We start from the raw sequence: 16,102 nt of genomic DNA on the forward strand, positions 1-16,102 counted from the left end.
ATCAAAATTGATAACCTTATTTAAAAATTTCTTAATTTATCTCCCATTTTTTAAAACCTTAAAGAGGGGTTTCAAATTTTAGATCTTATACATAGGGGTTAAATTTTGTGTTGAAAGACACCATCTATTTGAACTTCTTTTTGTGTTTCCCTCTAGCATCTTGACCTCCTTTTCATTAGTATTGATAGATTGTTCATTGGATCATGTCCTTGCCATTTAAAATAATTTGTGTAAGAACTATTCAAATATATGATTCAAATAAATTTAATAAATAAATTAATTTCAAGACATTGTTTTTAAGGAGCTCAGTCATTTTTAAATATTTTGTTTTTATTAGTTCTGTCTTTTAATATATACCTACGTCATTGTATGTTATTTTTATTTTTACTTCTCATGTGTTAATTCATAAGAGTTTTGTTTTACATAATAATAGAATAAGCTGGTCTACTGTGGAGTCGGTGACATTCCCAAATTTTCTTTAAGATGTACTCCTGCGGTTTCCAATTTGTAAATTTTACTCTCTATTTCTGTTATAAAATATAATACTCACACATACATTGGGTTTATTTAAATTATATCTTGCTAATCGAATTATACTCATTTTTAAATTTTGGCATCTAATCTCTTTTTTTTTGTATCAACTTGTCATCTCAACTTTGCGAAATTTGCGGTACCATAAATGATTGTTTTTCTGCTGATCTTTTTATCGATAAAACATCACATGTTGTGCATATGTGTAAAATATCGCGTCACATAACCATTAAATACCACATGTGCATTGCATGTGACTTTTTTTTACAAAAAACCTTGGAGGAAAAATAGTTATAAATGACAAAGTGTAAAATTTCGTAAAGTTGAGCTGGTAAATTGACAAAAAAAAAAAAAATAGATTCTAAATTGTAAAAACGGTCATAATTCAAATGGGAAAGAGTAATTTACCCTTTCTTTTTTGTCAGTCAGAGTTTTAATTGAATTTGTATTTAATTAAAATAGTATGCATTTTTAACCATGTCATTAACTTTTAGTTGTTTAATATACAAGATAAATTACAATGACTTCCCCTAAAATTTGGCATAATTACGAATACCCCCTTGTTGTTTGAAAAGTTACAAATACCCCCTAATGTTAACAGCCGTCTAACAGTTAGCCTATTTAGTTCGTCTCTGTTACGTTTTCATCCATTTTTTGTAATGAACCGACAAAATGCCTTTGTGGACTAAAAATTTTAATTTTATTTATTTTTTAAAATTTTTATATTTCGCTTATCGACTAAGTAAATAATTTTGTTTTATAATTTTTCATCCATCCCGTCCTTTTTTTTTATAATTTTTTTTCAAAAAAAATAGAAAAAAAATACAGTAAAGGCATAGTTGAGACTTTTATACCTCCATCCAAATATTATGCAATTTCATCAAACATTAAATTATATTTGTAATTTTTCAAACAATAAGAGAATATTTATAATTATGCCAAAACTTAAGGGATATTATTGTAATTTACCCTAATATATATTATTAATAAACACGTCGATATATATATGATAGCTCATATAACTATTATATTAAATATTTACGATAATGCTTAATCCTATATAATTTATTTGTTGCTCTTAAAACATAATTTTATTTGAAACTACTTTTGAATTATTATGCGATATGCTTATTTAATTAATGCATTTTATTTTTATAAATGTATATATATTTCAATCTTGCTTACACAACTTAGTTGAACTATATATATTTATCCTATATCCCGTGGGCATAAATGGAGTTTTCATTCATATCATAATTACTTTTAAAAATAAATGTGATATATACTCATATATATTATTTGAAAATCATATATAATAAGAAGCATCAATTTGTTGATCATACATTATTCATAAGATATATAAAGAGATATAATTTATATTAATTCTTTTCTAGATTTTATGATCTTTTGTTGTATCTAATAAAATTTTCTCATTCAATAACTAATGTAATTTTTATTTTTTTGGGGGGAAAATGTTTATATTATTTGGGTGCTTTTATTGATAATTGACGTTGCTTAATTTTTTTATTTTTATAATGAATTCTTAAATTAAATTTATATAATTTTTTTAACATCATTAGTATTTTCTAGAATGAAGTTATATGAACTTTTTATTTAGTCTATCTCCAAAATTAATTACATAACATGAAAAAAACCTATATACTTTTATAAATTATCTTTGTGCATAGCACAAGACACACATTCATATAATCCGCTCGATTTGAAGAAACTCGAGTTTGAGCCAACTTGAGCTTGGGCTCAAATATTCTGTTCTCAGTTTGTGAGCTTTTTTTATTTTAAAAATTTTATATATTTAAATTCATTTTCAATACTATATCAACTTTATATTTAAAATTAACCATATATTATAATTAATATCATATATTTAATTTTAGATAATAATAAACTATGGTACTTTTATTATATATATAATTTCTATACAAAAACAAATATAATCACCCATTTAGGTGCATATAAATTTATGTTAGATTCAATATCCATTTGTAATATCTTATAAATTCTTACAATTAACTTATAATTTTTTATATTTATACCAAAATATATAGTATGCAATCTATTTTATTGCTTATGCTAAAGGCCTGAAATCAATAAAGAAAATGAAGATGGGTCCTCGCTCCCGATCGAGCAGAATTTCCTCCTCTAAGAATTTATGAAGCATCCTTCCTCTTTAGAGTGGGGGACTGAATGATGGGTATGACCCAATAAGTTGCTAGGCTTAACCCAAAGAGGGGGCACCCTACAGTCTGGTTTGACCTAAAGTGGTGGCCCGCTGGGCTCAGCCCAAGAGGGAGCCCCTCCCAAGCCAAAACTTGTCCGAGGATGAAGTCTATCTAATCCAGCTTGGCCAAGAAGGAAGCGCAGTCCAGAGGCCCCCAAAGCTATCTCTAAGGAAGGTATGTGCCCTTGAGAGGTCGGACTCTTGAGTCTGAAAGGACTCTTCACCAGCAAGGAGTCCACGCGAAGAAGGAGTCCCCCTTCATCCGGGGACTTGCTGCTTAAGGAACAGATAAGGAGGAACCTTATCCAAGAATCTCACCTTCCTCGTCATGTATGCAGGTAGCCCTCAGCAAAACTCCTGTTAAAAAAGAACTCCTATATAAATAGGGGAGGTATCCCTCGACAAGCAGTCTTTTCACACTCAAGAAATTCTCTTGCTGCTACTCTGCTATTTTGCTCCATAATCTTGCTTACGAAACTCTTGTTTCTCCCATAATTTCTTTTCATAATTTACTTCTATAATTATTTATTCTTAAATTTGATACTAACTTAAGCATCGGAGTACTAATATGTTGTTTTGCAGGTCCTCTTTCTTAGAAGATTTCTATCAATTCGCCCAGATCCAGAGGCCTTGGACTTGTGCTAAAATTCTACGTATCAACAGTATATATATGTTCAATGTAATATTTTAAATTTATATTGATAATTAACTTTTTTAAAATATTAAATATATAACAACACAAGCAAATTTCATGTAAATTTTTTTACCAATTATGTTAGAAATTATAACAAATTGTAAATTTATGGACTTTATACAGATTCTATACTCAATATAAAAGTTATAAATTTTGAGTAGTGTTTATTTCAAATAAAAAAAATTATAATAATTCTGATTATAATTACATAAATCAATTGAGAAATATAAAACGTGATATGATAAGTATCGAATCAATCAATAATATTAGTGGTAATAATATTTCATAAGTTCAAAGTAGTGGAGAATAACATAATTATGACTTCTATATATGGGCATCTTTTTTTTGTTCAATTACCAAAATAAATCTCTTTTGTTTTTATATATGTGGGTGAATTATATTAACATATATTGAAATTAAGTTCAAATAAATTAATACCTTTTGTTATTTATAAAATTACGGATACATCTTTTTAAAAAAGTGTTAATATATCATACTTTAGAGGAATTTATATAAATTTTCACCATTCAATAGAAAGTGTACTTATAATTACAATTATAACCTAAAAAAATATAAGTCTAATTGTACAAATGCCAAATAATAATCGGAGGCCCAAATAATGGCAAACTCATTTTTCCATTAAGGTCCAATATTTGTTTGTTATTGAACATTAATTTAAAAGAGAGTACTCAGCCCGGCCCAATTGAAAGTAAAATAGGGTTGTAAAAGTGGACATTTTGTTATCGTTGTGAAATGCAAACACACACTATAAATATGGAACATTCGCTGAAAATGAAATAGAAAAATAACAAGGAAAAACAAAATTTATTTGTTCTATTCTAACGTTCTCATCATCTCAGGATGCAGCATTCCTTCGCCTCCAGCCCCCCGCCTCCAGCCCCATTTTCTTCTTTGTTTAGGTAGGGACCTCCTGAAAGTCATCAACTCAAAGCAAGTATTTTCTTTCTTTTTTTTTTTAAAAAAAAAAAGTTTCTTAATTTAGGGTTCTTGCATTGTGAAATTAAATGTATCTTGGTTAAAGGAATTTCTTTGTCCGACGGAAGATTTGATATGGGTACTTCTTGAAGATCATCGAATTCTTGAATTACACGGTCTTACTCTTTTTTCACCCTCTCCTTTTTGAGGTTTTGGGTTAATTATTTCAAGTTTCTTGAAATTCAACTACTACATGGGTTCTCTTGTATGCTATGGATTACTATTATGAGGACAAGGGTGCAGGATTTAAATGCAAGAATGCCAGTGGAGACATTGATGTTGGTTCAAAACTTGTGAGGAGAATAGCCAAGAACACTCCCATCATTCGAGATTCTCAGGGCTCTTTCCTTTGGATATGGTTGTTTTTTCATTTGATTATATTCTATGGTGATGTTGTGATTTTGGTTGCTCTAAAATACTTGGTACGAATTTTTCTTGTTTACCTATTATCAATTATGGCAGGAAGATAAAAAGGAGGAGAAAATTCACACTCTTCTTTTCTGCTCTCACATCACTGATTCTTTGTGTTTCTTCTCAACGGGTATGAATATATTTTTTTTGAACTAATAAACTGGTCACTTTTATCTGATATTGGTATTCACATCTTTGAGGCTTCTTTCTTAAAAAAGACGTAACTCTTCTTATTCCACTTGCATCCCGTGTGTCTTCAATTCATTGTATATTTCTAGTTATTCTTCTATCATTTTGCTTTAGTGATACATATATCTGGTCTTTATATTGTTTTCTTTTTGGGTCTGATTGGTGGTCTTTTCCCATCTTACAATGTAATTTAATCGCTTTTCAATGCTTTCACAAGATATTCCTACTGGCTTTTAGACTGGAATCCATGAGATTATTGGCATTCCTTTGGTGAATATGTTAGTCTTTTGCATGTTCCTTGAGCCATGCTTGTGTTAAATGCAATTCCTTTTATCAGATTGTGATGAGTTTAATGACATAGTCACATTGTTTCTCCAAATCTGCCATGAGGGCCTTATATGCTTTGGATTGGATTCATTTTGGAGTGTTAGCAATAATATAAATGTATGCATGTTCTGTTTCAGAAAAGTTCTTTGCTGGAAGTTATAAAATATAAATGCATGCGAAGCTGTATTGGAATTGATTTTCTTTTTTTGGAAAAAAGTTATCTGCATTAATGTAAAAGAATCATATGTACATTTACAAGCTTTTTAGAAAAGGTTTTTTTGGAAATGATTATCTATCTGTGTAAAAGGTTAGTGATACCTTTTCAAGTTTTCTGGAAATTGCTGCCTATGGTCCTTGGTTCACGTAGGACTTTGGTACTGAAACGTTTTGGCTCCACTTGTTAAGGTATGGAGCTATAAGTGCAAGATACTGTTGTTGTCATTTACACAATTTTAGAGTAAGACAACTGCTTGAAAGTAATGGGAACTCCATGTATGTCTTCACTTAGATCTGTGATTGTGCGTGCACTTTAGGAGCAACAAGATTATGTTTTCCATCAATTTGCCCATCTCCTCTCTTTAATGTGTATACGTGATTCACTGAAATCTAAGTGTCGTCCGTCCACTCTCTTGTACTCTTATTTGAGCTTGATTTTAAGTATCTTATTATTTTCTTGGGACTATGAGGAAACTTCCTAAACCATTTAATGGACCAACATGATATTTTCCCTTATGTACCATGTAGCAAGGTGTCTTGGTTATGCAATATCTGATTTTATGCCTTTAAATTAGAGAATGCCACAATGATGCATCTATGTTGTTTTCTTTCGTGCCTTCATAATTCTATCTTAATGCAAAGGATATCTGTCCTATTATTTATAGTCTCTTAGAGAAGTGTTGTTACTGGTAATTTAGAAGGATCTGTTGAAAGCACTGTACTACAAGTTTGACGCATAGCAACGCGGTCAACTAATTGGTCCCTAAAACCTATATTTATTTCAGTTGGTCATCGTATATCGAATATCTCTTGCTAGTTCCATTAAAATAAACTGGACCATTTGAACTGATTATGGAGGCGCCATGTGATTTTTTTTAGCCTCAACACATGTAGCATGCAACTATAAAACACCGTACTTGATATATCATTTTTCAGTTATACGTGTAACATGCATTCATTTGATTTTACAAGTGAAGTATGTGAGTAGTTTAAATTTGGTTTCCCAATTTCGTGAAAAGAAGATAACCTTGTCTCGATAAGGATTGTGTGGGAATCAAAAGGTTAAGTAGGAGTTAAAAGCTCAATATGTGTTGGCTGCTAAAGTGTGCTTTTTGACGACATTTTAGAACCTAATGCTAGCCTACTTATCTTCATATTCCTCTCTTCAAGTTTCTAACTCAAAAGTAACCGGTGCCCCTATTAATTCTTTTTTGTCAAATTTTCTTCCATATTTTGAAATTAAGAACGTTGAACCATTGATTTTAAACTTCATATAATTCGAAGCAATATTTTAGTGCTTTGATTTCATTGAAAAGCCACGCAATCACCATTCTCGTTTGGAAATAAACGAATTATGGATTTTTTAGGCTGCTCCAAATGTGAAGGATGCAAGGATAGGGTAGAGACCTAAATTGGAGAATAAACCCTCCTCTCTTTTCGTAAAATTATTCTTGGTTCATTTATTGTGTTGGATTTTCTTTTCATGCGCTTGCCTTTTAATTTTTTATTTTTAATACACTTGACATTCTTGTATGGATTTGCAAAATCGATATTGGTTCATGTTATTAGCCTCTTATTTTTGCAGGTGTATCATAGAAAAATTTGTTAAAAAATCTATTTCATACAATCATGAGTTAATTTATTTGTCAACTTTGAGGATTTAATTCTATGCTAAAATACCAAATGGTTGTCTAGATGCCAGTTTAAAATTTCTTTTCCAGAGGACTTGGTAAATCTTTTGTGAGGATTGAAATTTCATGAGTTGATAAATGGTTTTTGAGGAACACATAGTTTTTGTAACTTAAATAGTGTTTGAAGAACTTTTTAATTTTTATTTTTAAATAATATTATTGAAAATTGGCTTTGTCCACTCAAAGATAAGTTTTCCTTGTCAAGTGTTCTTCTGTTATCAATTCATGTTCTCAAAATCGATTTTTATCTTTTACTCAAAAATTTATTTTTCTTGTCAAGTATTTTACAATAAACTCATATTTTCAGAATCAGCTTGGAGTGGACTTATAAATATTGAAGACTAATTAATAAAATACTTTGATTAGCAATAAATGAATTCATTTAATTGTTTCTGGATGAAAGCATGAAAAGTCATATGTTTGAACTTTAAGTAAAGTTTGTTATTGAATTTTATTTTCATAAAAGTTACAGACTTTGAAACAATTTTTGAAATATTTTGAGAAGCATTCAGTTTATTATTTCTAGTCAAATAGCAATCATCGCCATATTTGTTTAGATTTCCAATAAAGTACATTATTAACTTTTCTTTCAATAAATGATTACTCAGCTAAAACTTGTCAAGATGTGTTGAAAATTCTTTTAAAAAAATTTTACCAGTAATTTTAAAACGAAAATGAGATTGGCATCTAGGACCGTTGTGCAATTTAGTATATGATATTTTATGTTTTAAGTTCACGAATTAACTACTTTCTGATTGTATGCCATAGAATTTTCACCGATACTTAGATACACCTGCAAAGTTAAGAGTCGATGATATGAACAAATATGGTGTTTTTGTAAAATTTGTACAAGAATCTTAAATGTATGACAAACAAAAAGATTTTAGAAAACAAGATGCATAATGATCAAACTGAGAATAAACCAACATATTTCTCATTTAGGCCTCAACTCCAAACTGTCTTGCATCTGTCATATTTAAAGCAGTCTCAAAATTCGTGATTCTATTGCTTCCAAATTAGAATGTTGAGAACGTGAGAGTTTCATAGAAATCAGACACTTTTGGGTTTGAATTATACAAAGAAAATTGCAATGGTTTCAACTGTACTTGATTTCTAAATATGAAAAAATTTGATAAAGAAGAAATTGATAAGGACAAATTTCGCTTGTTTGGCCAGAATAATGGCAAAAAGGAATAGTTTTAAGTAGCCAATATGAAACAGTTGAGTGTTTGAATTTTCTATTTCAACCTTTAAATTCTTGCATAGTTCTTAGAGAGAAGATGTTATTTATGTAAGTTGTTGTTGCATGTTTTTCTCTTTAATTGTTGATTCTGCACTTGTTTGTTCTTTCAGTTAACAATTTAATGCCGGTGAAGATGATCTTGCACTAGGTTTTATGTCCACTCACTGATTTGGAGTGTGACCCTTTTGCACTAGTTTTCATGTTGATCGGGTTCAAGTAGTTCGAAGTATGAGCTTGAAGAAATCAGCGACCATCTTTATAGTAAATAAGAATCAAGTGTGTTTGGTACTTTGTGAAAAATTGTACATTATTGAAACTCAAATTGACTGTTTGTTGGGAATTTATTTTTATATACTTCTACCACTACTCTACTTACAATTGGAACACTTTGAAACTCTATTCACCATATGGAGAAAACACTGCTAACCAAAAACAAATAAAAGAAAAGAAAATTCTTTATTATAGTTAGTCATAAAATATATGTGATATTATTTATGTTTATGTCATCAAAACAATAGTATTATACAATTACATTTTCAAAACAAATTGATAAAGAAATTATTTACTTGTATTATTTCTAATTCACTTTTTAAATTTAATTGATACTACTCAATATAATATATTTTCCAAAATTAAAATTTTGTATTTCGTATTCACCAATAATTACATTTCATAATTTTGAATCAGCCAATTAATATGAAAATAAAAATAATAGTATTCAAAAATTCAATAGTAAAATAAAAATAATTAGTTAAAGCTTGTTATTTTGGAGAAGTTTTATTTAATAAAAGATTAACAATATAACTCAATAAGAGTACAATATGAAAATATACCCCAGTAAGGGTACGGATATTTTCTTACTATAGGAATAAACACTCGAGAGATTCTCACTATTTTAGTGGCCCCTTCTAAAGTCTGTCTTCCCAATAAGGCATAAAAATTGCTTAGGAGTAAGTCCTTCCAGAGATCACGCAGGCTTCCAGCACTAAAGGGACCTCCTGAGGCTCCCATCCTAAGCCCTCATTTACATTATTATTTTTTACATCTTTTTATGTATTTTCAAACACTCATAGGAGAAAAGGGCATATCCCACGTTCCTCGCCATGTACGCGGGAAACCCTCAACAAAACTCTTGTTACAGAAGAACTCCTCCTCTATAAATAGGGGAGGTACTCCTCGGCAAGTAGTCTTTTCACACTCAAGAAATTCTCTTGCTGTTACTCTACTATTTTGATTCATACTCTTGCTTATGAAACTCTTATTTCTCTCATAATTTTTCGTCATAATTTACTTCTATAATTATTTATTCTTAAATTTAGGACTAACTTAACCATCAAAGTGCTAACGTGTTGTTTTGCAGGTCCTCTTTCTCAAAACATTTCACTCAATTCGTCCAAATCTCATATCAAGATCCAAAGGCTTTGAACCTGTGCTAAAATCGTACATATCAACAATATATATATGTTCAATGTAATATTTTAAATTTATACTAATAATTAACTTTTTAAAATATTAAATATATATAACAACACATGCAAATTTTATGTCATTTTTTTTATCAGTTATGCAAAAAAAATAAAAATTATAAATTTATGAACTTTATACAGATTCTATACTCAATATAAAAATCATAAATTTTGAGTGGTGTATATTTTAAATAATAAAAATTGTAATAATTCTAATTATATTTACAGAAATTAATGGAGAAATGTAAAACGTGATATGATAAGTATAGAATCAATCAATAATATTAGTGGTAATAATATTTCATAAGTTCAAAGTAATAGAGAATAACATAATTATGAATTCTATATATGGGGATTTTTTTTTGTTCGATTACCAAAATAAATATTTTTTGTTTCTATATATGTGGGTGAATTATATTAACATCTATTGAAATTAAATTCAAATATATTAATACCTTCTGTTATTTATAAAATTATGGATACATCTTTTTAAAAAAAGTATTAATATATTATACTTTAGAGGAATTTATATCAATTTTCACCCATGAATAGAAAGTGTACTTATACTTACAATTATAAAAAATATAGATGTAATTGTACAAATGCCAAATAATAATCGGAGGCCCAAATAATGGCGAATTCATTTTATCCATTAAGGCCCGATATTTGTTTGTTATTGAACCTTAGTTTAAAAGAGAATATCGGCCCGACCCAATTGAAATTAAAATAGGGTTGCAAAAGTGGACATTTTGTAACCGTTGCGAAATGCAAACACACACTAACACACTATAAAATATGGAACATTCGCTCAAAATGAAATAGAAAAATAACAAGGAAAAACAAAATTTATTTGTTCTATTCTAACCTTCTCATCATCTCAGGCTGCCGCATTCCTCCGCCTCCAGCCTCGGTTTCTTCTTTGTTTAGGTAGAAACCTCTTGAAAGTCATCAACTCAAAGCAAATGTTTTCTTTCTGTTTTTTGTTTTTTAAAGTTTCTTGATTTAGGATTCTTGCATTGTGAAATTAAACGTATCTTGGTTACATTAATTTTTCTGTCTGATGGTAGATTTGATATGAGTACTTCTTGAAGATCATCAAATTATTGAATTACACGGTCTTACTCTTTTTTTGCCCTATCCTTTTTGGAGGTTCTAGGTTAATTATTTCAAGTTTCTTGAAATTCAACTACTACATGGGTTCTGTTGTATGCTGTGAATTACTACTACGAGGACAAGGGTGCGGGATTTAAATGCAAGAATACCAGTGAAGAAGTTGATGTTGGTTCAAGACTGGTTGGGAGAATAGTCAAGAAGGCTCCCATCATTGGAGATTCTCAGGTCTCTTTCCTTTGGGTATGGTTGTTTTTTCATTTGATTATATTCTATGGTGGTGATGTTGTGATTTTGGTTGCTATAAAGTACTTGGTATGAATTTTTCTTGTTTACCTATCATTAGTTATGGCATGAAGATCAAAAGGAGGAGAAAATTCACACTCTGTCTTTTCTGCTCTCACATTACTGATTCTTTGTGTTTCTTCTCAACGGATATTAATATATTTTTTTCTAAACTAATAAACTGGTCATGTTTATCTGTTATTGGTATTCACATCTTCGAGGCTTCTTTCTTAAAACAGACGTAACTCGGCTTATTCCACTTGCATCCCGTGTGTCTTCTAAATTCGTTGTATATTTGTAGTTATTCTTCTATCATTTTGCTTTAGCGATACATATATCTGGTCTTTATATTGTTTTCTTTTTTGGTCTGATTTGGTGGTCTTTTCCCATCTTATAATGTAATTTAATCGCTTTTGAATGCTTTCACCAGAGATTCCTACTGGGTTTTAGACTGGAATCCATGAGATTATTGGCATTCCTTTGGTGAATATGTTAGTCTTTTGCATGTTCCTTGAGCAATGCTTGTGTTAAATGCAATTCCTTTTATCAGATTGTGACGAGTTTAATGACATATTCACTTTGTTTCTCCAAATCTGCCATGAGGGCCTTATAGGCTTTGGATTGGATTCATTTTGGAGTGTTAGCAATAATATAAATGTATGCATGTTCTGTCTCAGAAAAGTTCTTTGCTGGAAGTTATAAAATATAAATGCATGCGAAGCTGTATTGGAATTGATTTTCTTTTTTTTGGAAAAAAGTTATCTGCATTAATGTAAAAGAATCATATGTACATTTACAAGCTTTTTAGAAAAGGTTTTTTGGAAATGATTATCTATCTGTGTAAAAGGTTATTGATACCTTTTCAAGTTTTCTAGAAATTGCTCCCTATGGTCCTTGGTTCACGTAGGACTTTGGTGCTGAAACGTTTTGGCTCCACTTGTTAAGGTATGGAGCTATACGTGCAAGATATTGATGTTGTCAATTACACAATTTTAGAGTAAGACAACTGCTTGAAAGTAATGGGAAGCCATGTATGTCTTCACTTAGATCTATGACTATGCATCTACTTTAGGAGTAGTACCATTATGTTTTCCATCAATTTACCTATCTTAGTGCCATCCATCCACTCTCTCATACTCTTATTGGAGCTTGATTTTAAGTATCTTAATATTCTCTTGGAACTGTGAGGAAACTTCCTAAACCATTTAATGGACCAACATGATATTTTCTTTTAAGTACCATCTAGCAAGGTGTCTTGGTTATGCAGTATCTGATTTTAATCCTTTAAATTAGAGCGTGCCACAATGATGTATCTGTGTTGTTTTCTTTCGTCCCTTCGTAATTCTGTCTTAATACAAAGAATATATGTCATATTATTTATAGTCTCTTAGAGAAATGTTGTTACTGGTAATTTAGTAGGATCTGTTGAAAGCATTGTACTATAAGTTTGATGCATAGCAACGCGGTCAACTAATTGGTCCCTAAAACCCATATTTATTTCAGTTGGTCATCGTATATCGAATATCTCTTGCTAGTTCCATTAAAATAAACTAGACCTTTTGAACTGATTGTGGAGGCGCCATGTGATTTTCTTTAGCCTCAACACATGTAGCATGCAACTATAAAACACCGTACTTGTTTTATCATTTTTCAGTTATACGTGTAACATGCATTCATTTAATTCTACTAGTGAAGCATGTGAGTAGTTTGAATTTGGTTTGCCAATTTCGTGCAAAGTAGATAACCTCGTCTCGATAAGGATTGTATGGGAATCAAAAGGTTAAGTAGGATTTAAATGCTCAACATATGTTGGCCGATAAAGTGTGCTTTTTAACGATATTTTAGAACCTGATGGTAGCCTACTTATCTTCATATTCCTACCTTCAAGTATCTAACTCAAAAGTAACCCGTGCGCCTATTAATTCTTTTTTGTCAACTTTTCTTCCATATTGATTTTACACTTTGTATAATTCGAACCCAATATTTTAGTGGTCCTTTGATTTCTTAGAAAAGCCACGCAATCACCATTCTCATTTGGAAAGAAAAGAATTATGGATTTTTGAGGCTGCTCCAAATGTGAAGGATGCAAGGATTGGGTTGAGACCTAAATTGGAGAATAAACCCCCATCTCTTTTTGTAAATTTATTCTTGGTTCATTTATTGTGTTGGGTTTTCTTTTCATGCGCTTGCCTTTAAATTTTTTGTTTTTAATACATTTGACATTCTTGTATGGATTTGCAAAATCCATATTGGTTCATGTTATTAGCCTTTTATTTTTGTAGGTATATCATAGAAAAATTTGTTGAAAAATCTATATCATACAATCATGAATTATTTTATTTGTGAACTTTGAGGATTTAATTCTATGCGAAAATGCCAAACGGTTGTTTAGATGCCAATTTAAAATTCCTTTTCAAGAGGACTTGGTAAATCTTTTGTGAGTATTGAAATTTCATGAGTTGATAAATGGTTTTTGAGGAACGCTTAGTTTTTATAACTTTTAAATAGTGTTTGAAGAAATTTTTAATTTTTATTTTTAAATAATATTATTGAAAATTAATTTTTTTCCACTCAAAAATTAGTTTTCCTTGTCAAGTGTCTTTTTGCTATCAATTCATGTTCTCAAAATCGGTTTTTATCTTTTACTTGAAAATTTATTTTTCTTGTCAACTGTTTTACAATAAAGTCATGTTTTCAAAATCAGCTTCGAGTGCACTTCCAAATATTGAAGACTAATTAACAAAATATTTTGATTAGAAATAAATGAATTCATTTAATTATTTTTGGATGAAAGCATGAAAAGTCAGATATTTGGACTTTAAGTGAAATTTGTTATTGAATTTTATTTTCATAAAAGTTACAGACTTTGAAATAATTTTTGAAACATTTTGAGAAGCATTAAGTTTATTATTTCTGGTCAAATAGCAATCATCGCCATATTTGTTTAGATTTCCAAGAAAGTACATTATTAACTTTTCTTTTGATAAATGATTACTCAGCTGAAACTTGTCGAGATGTGCTGAAAATTCTTTTAAGAAATTTTTACCGGTATTTTTGAAACAAATAATGAGATTGGCATCTAGGTCCGTTGTGCAATTTAGTATATGATATTTTATTTTCTAGTTCACGAATGAACTAATTTGTGATTGTATGCTATAGAATTTTCACCAATACTTAGATACATCTGCAAAGTTAAGATGTCGATGATATGAACAAATATGATGTTTTTGTAAAATTTGTACAAGAATCTTAAATGTATGACAAACAAAAAGTTTTTAGAAAGCAACATGAGAACAAAACCAAACATAATGAACAAACCAAGAATAAACCAACAAAAATAATGGAGAGTTATTTCTCATTTAGGCCTCAACTCCAAACTGTCTTCCGCCCGTCTATTTAAAGCGGTCTCAGAATTCGTGATTCTATTGCTTCCAAATTAGAATGTTGAGAACATGAGGGTTTCATAGAAATCAGACACTTTTGGGTTTGAATAATATAGAGAAAATTGCAATGGTTTCGACTTTACTTGATTTCTAAATATGGGAAAATTTGATAAAGAAGAAATCGATAAGGACAAATGTTGCTTTTTTGGCTAGAAAAATGGCAGAGAGGAACAGACAGATATATAGGTTATCATGTAGTTTTATATGATGTCAAAGTTGCACTCTTTCTTAAGTAGTCAATATGAAACAATTGAATGTTTGAATTTTCTATTTCAACCTTTAAATTCTCGCATAGTTCTTAGAGAGAAGATGTTATTTATGTAAGTTGTCATTGCATGTCATTATATTGCATGTTTTTCTCTTCAATTGCTGATTTTGCACTTGTTTGTTCTTTCAGTTAACAACTTAATGCCGGTGAAGATGATCTTGCACTAGTTTCCTTGTCCACTCGCTGATTTGGAGTGTGAACCTTTTGCACCAGTTTTCATGTCGATCGGGTTCAAGTAGTTCGAAGTATGAGCTTGAAGAAATCAGCGACCGGCTTAAAAAATTTATGTACTTGTTCTTTCAAATTATAGTAGTGAGAACGCGGAGCTTTTATAAAAATTATAGCTGACCTTTGATTTTGAAGTGTATAAAGAGGAATACAATGATTTTTCAGCTTTTCTTATTTTCAGACATGGGAGAAATTGACAGAGGAATTGCACAGGAACATAGAATACTTTTTAAGATAGAAGAAGAGGGAGAGAGAGAAATGGATCGATATATAAGTTGCAATTTGGTTTTAAATGATGATAAGGTACATTATCTTAGCCTGTGTGTTGAGTAGAGTGTTTAAATTTTTTACATAAACTTTAGATGTTCCACACAAGTTTTAGGAGGACGAGGTTATTTAGGTCAGCACACATGGCAAATCAATGATATGCTTAAAGTCCCTCAACCTTTAATAGACAAGTATAGACTAATTGTTGCACATGTTTCTGATTCTTTTTCTTTTGTTGTTTTCAGACTGACATTAAAATGAAGTTGAAGAATTTTTCGAGGGCACGAGTTGAAGGACATTTGCAACTTTCTAATGTAGAGAGTCTTGGTTGTAAATTAGAATACCTTGTTCATGGGAGCTTTAGCCTTCAGGGTAAATTTGTATACTTTGTTGTAAAGCTTATCCTTTAGCCAAAGAAATGAAAAATTTCTTCCAAGAGAAAGGGAAATTGTCGCCTGATTTGATAAATCATAATAAAGTGTTCACAATCCAACTCGT

At 30.1% G+C, this 16,102-nt stretch overlaps 2 long non-coding RNA genes across 3 annotated transcripts; both read left to right on the plus strand.

The window, feature by feature from the left end:
* Positions 1-4,222: 4,222 nt before the first annotated feature.
* On the plus strand, positions 4,223-8,900 carry LOC148786873 (uncharacterized). Its single transcript, XR_016067559.1, has 2 exons — positions 4,223-5,001; positions 8,648-8,900. It is a non-coding gene; the product is annotated as an uncharacterized LOC148786873 (long non-coding RNA).
* Positions 8,901-10,740: 1,840 nt separating this feature from the next.
* Positions 10,741-16,046, plus strand: LOC105171192 (uncharacterized). Of its 2 annotated transcripts, none has more exons than XR_848553.3 (4): positions 10,741-10,930; positions 11,153-11,356; positions 15,239-15,640; positions 15,850-16,046. It is a non-coding gene; the product is annotated as an uncharacterized LOC105171192 (long non-coding RNA). The 2 variants fall into 2 exon arrangements; XR_848552.3 differs by having other exon boundaries at positions 10,764-10,930; positions 11,160-11,356.
* The last annotated feature ends 56 nt before the right edge of the window (positions 16,047-16,102 follow it).

Source organism: Sesamum indicum, linkage group LG9 (genome assembly GCF_026168435.1).
Source record: "Sesamum indicum cultivar Baizhima isolate 11 linkage group LG9, ASM2616843v1, whole genome shotgun sequence".
In the NCBI taxonomy this organism is placed as follows: domain Eukaryota; kingdom Viridiplantae; phylum Streptophyta; class Magnoliopsida; order Lamiales; family Pedaliaceae; genus Sesamum; species Sesamum indicum.